The sequence below is a fragment of the Schistocerca piceifrons genome, chromosome 1, assembly GCF_021461385.2.
Source record: "Schistocerca piceifrons isolate TAMUIC-IGC-003096 chromosome 1, iqSchPice1.1, whole genome shotgun sequence".
Taxonomy (NCBI): domain Eukaryota; kingdom Metazoa; phylum Arthropoda; class Insecta; order Orthoptera; family Acrididae; genus Schistocerca; species Schistocerca piceifrons.
The window spans coordinates 97,156,565-97,160,323 of NC_060138.1; the positions used below are offsets into that span (position 1 = coordinate 97,156,565).

At 49.1% G+C, this 3,759-nt stretch overlaps 1 non-coding gene across 1 annotated transcript; it reads left to right on the forward strand.

Annotated features, from left to right (window-relative positions):
• Positions 1–357: 357 nt before the first annotated feature.
• Trnaa-cgc lies at positions 358–430 on the forward strand. Its single transcript has one exon. It is a non-coding gene; the product is annotated as a tRNA-Ala (tRNA).
• The last annotated feature ends 3,329 nt before the right edge of the window (positions 431–3,759 follow it).

The following is a 3,759-nucleotide window of genomic DNA, read 5'->3' on the forward strand; positions in this document are numbered from 1 at the left end:
GTGTCTGTGCCAACGTTGCTGATAGTTTGATTTTTCATCACGATAATGCGACGTGCCATACTGCTCTGTCAGTACAGCAATTTTTAACTTCAAAACAAATTTCAGTACTACCACAGCCACCTTATTCACCAGATATCACTCTGTGCGACTTTTTTCTATTTCCAAGATTCAAAACGGCGGTCAAGGGACACCATTTTCAAACAACACAAGATGTTCAAAAAGCTGTGACGAAGGTGTTGAAGGATATTACAGATGATGAGTTCCAGAAATGATACCATCAATGGCAGAAACGCTGGAAAAAGTGTGTGCAATCAGAAGGGAACTACTCTGAAGGAGACATCACTTAACTTGACACCGAGCGAGGTGGCGCAGTGGTTAGCGCACTGGACTCGCATTCGGGAGGACGACGGTTCAATCCCGTCTCCAGCCATCTTGATTTAGGTTTTCCGTGATTTCCCTAAATCGCTTCAGGCAAATTCCGGGATGGTTCCTTTGAAAGGGCACGGCCGATTTCCTTCCCCATCCTCCCCTAACCCGAGCTTGTGCTCCGTCTCTAATGACCTCGTTGTCGACGGGACGTTAAACACTAACCACCACCACCACCACCACCACCACTTAACTTGACTAAAACGGTAGGCAACATTTTTTGTCACATCAGCTTCATTACTTTATTGTCGCGCCTAGTATATCGTAATCCTGATGTAGACTGCCGCAAAAAAAGTTAGTACATCTGGAAAGACGACGTCTATTTTTATCCGATGACGGCATATGCCACATGGGGATACTAGATACACGGATAATGGTTTCAACGTCGTCCGCCAACAATAGCGTAGAGGCATTTCGGTGAATAGCAAGACAGGTAGGACGTGCTGCGTCAGTTGCGCAAAGACGCTGGTGACAATGGCCACGTGAACATTCTTACACCCGTAGACGAGGTTCTGGACGCCCACATAGCGTAGATGCTCCATAGGATCGTCGTATTGTAAGGGCAGAAGTGGCTGATCGTACGTTCACGGCATAGATAAGAGCGCCTGTGTGCACAGACGTGTCAACACTAACTGTTGCGAACAAGTTATCAGCAGTGAAACTTAGGGCATGCACAACTGTAGCCCGTCTTACATCACTGACGTGTATGGCTCGACTGGTGCCGCCGAAGGATCACTCGAAAAATGGAATAGTGCGCCACGGTATTTAGCGACGAAAGCAGTTCTCCCTGCACGCAACTTATGATCGTTTGCGCGTACGACATAGACATGGTGAGCGCTGTCTAGTGGAGTCCATTCGTCAAAGACGCGCCGGCCCCACCACGGGCTTTATGGTCTGAGGTACGATAAGCTACAACTCTTGTTCAACTTTGGTGCTTTTTTTTTCTAGAGGGGACGATGACCAGCATTCGGTACGTGTTGTTAGTCCCCTTCTCTGCCGTTTTTGCAACAGGAGGGTGGTGTGTTCTTCCAGCAAGATAATGCTCGCCCACACACTGCATGTGTGCTCTGGAGGACGGGTGGCAACTTCTCTGGCCAGCACGATCTCCGGACTTGTCTACATCGAGCAAGTGCGGGATATAATGGGACGAGAAGCGACTCGTGCGACTCATCAACCGACAGCTGCTACAGAATTACGTGAACAGGGCGAGCAGTCGTGGCATTGTGTATCCCTGGACAGTATTTGCCATTGGTACGATCGACTTGAAGCCAATCAGCAGCACCTGTACTACCGTCTGTGGAAGCTACACCGGGTACTGATAAAGATGTTACAGCATGGGTCGACGTCTGGTGAGCCGGCCGCTGTGGCCGAGCGGTTCTCAGCGGTTCGGTCCGGGACCGCGCTGCTGCTACGTATGCAGGTTCGAATCCTGCCTCGGACTTGCATGTGTGTGACGTCCTTAGATTAGTTAGGTTTAAGTAGTTCTAAGTCTAGGGGACTGATGAAATGGTTCAAATGGCTCTGAGCACTATGCGACTTAACTTCTGAGGTCATCAGTCGCCTAAAACTCAGAACTAATTAAACCTAACTAACCTAAGAACATCACACACATCCATGCCCGAGGCAGGATTCGAACCTGCGACCGTAACTGTCCCGCGGTTCCTGACTGAGCGCCTAGAACCGCTAGACCACCGCGGCCGGCTAGGGGACTGATGACCTCAGATGTTAAGTCCCATAGTGCTTAGAGGTATTTGAACCATTTTTGGGCATCTGGTGCTTCAGAGCCGCTAGTACCATTGATCTACACTGAAGAGCCAAAGAAACTGGTAAACCTGCCTAATATCATGTAGGGCCCCCGCAAGCACGCAGAAGTGCTGCAACACGACGTGGCATGGACTCCAGTAATGTCTGAAGCAGTGCTGGAGGGAAATGACACCATGATTCCTACAGGGCTGTCCGTAAATCCGTAATAGTACGAGGGCACCGCAGATATGTTCAATAATGCGCACGTATGGGCAGTTTGGTGGTCAGCGGAAGTGCTTAAACTCAGAAGAGTGTTACTAGAGCCACTCTGTAGAAATTCTGGACTTGTGGGGCATCGCATTGTCCTGCTGGAATTACCGGATGCTTACGTACGTGTCACCTGTCAGAGTCGTATCTAGACGTATCAGGGGTCCCATATCACTGCAACTGATCATGCCCCACGCCTCCACCAGCTTGAACAGTCACCTGCTGACAAGCAGGGTCCATGGATTCATGAGCTTGTCTCCATATCTGCACACGTCCATCCGCTCGACACAATTTGAAACGACAGTCGTCCGATCATGTAACTTGTTTGCAGTCATCAACAGTCCAGTATCAGTGCTGACGGGCCCAGGCGATGCGTAAAGCCTTGTGTCATACAGTCATCAAGGGTACACGAGTGGGCCTTGGGCTCCGAAAACCCATATCGATGATGTTTCGTTGAATGGTTCACACGCTGATAATTGTTGATGGGCCGGCACTGAAATCTGCAGCAATTTGCGGAAGGGCTGCACTTCTGTCACGTTGAGCGATCCTGTTCAGTCGTCGTTCGTCCCGTTCTTGCAGGATATTTTTCCGGCTGCAGCTATGTCGTGGATTTGATTTTTTACCGGATTCCTGATATGCACGGTACACTCGTGAAATGGTCGTACGCGAAAATCCCCGTTTCATCGCTACCTCAGAAATGCTATGTCCCATCGCTCGTGCGCTTAGATCTTGAGAATCTACCGTTGTAGCAGCAGTAACCGATCTAACAACTGCGCCAGACACTTGTTGTCTTATATAAGCGTTGCCGACGGCAGCGTCGTATTCTGCCTGTTTAAATATCTCTGTATTTGAATATGCACGCTTACACCAGTTTTTTTGGTGCTTCAGCGTATAAATGCAATTACGTCATGTGTTCCTTATGCACTGCTGCAACAGTAGATCTTGATTGAATTAGAAATCTCTAAAACGGTGTATTAACTATTTTTTCTGCACTGTATTACACCGGATTTTCAACGAATCACCAAAGCAGGTTAGTGTCTTCTCCACTTCTGCACAATCACCAAAAGAGCATTCATGTAATATTTTGGGGACTGAGGTTTGTTGTTTACACGAGATGCGTGAGCGATGGAATGCTTGAAGACACGGTAATGCTGCTGGTAGCAGAAGGTAGATGCAGTGGGTCAGGGCCGGCGAAGGCGAGCCAAACTTCATGCGTGTGGGATGTGTAGGCCGCTTGTTGGCCTACGCCCGGCCTGCCTGTGCCTTAGTGGTTCCTTCCCGGAAGTACCGGGAACAGAACGATGTCTCATTGAGTATTGAGGT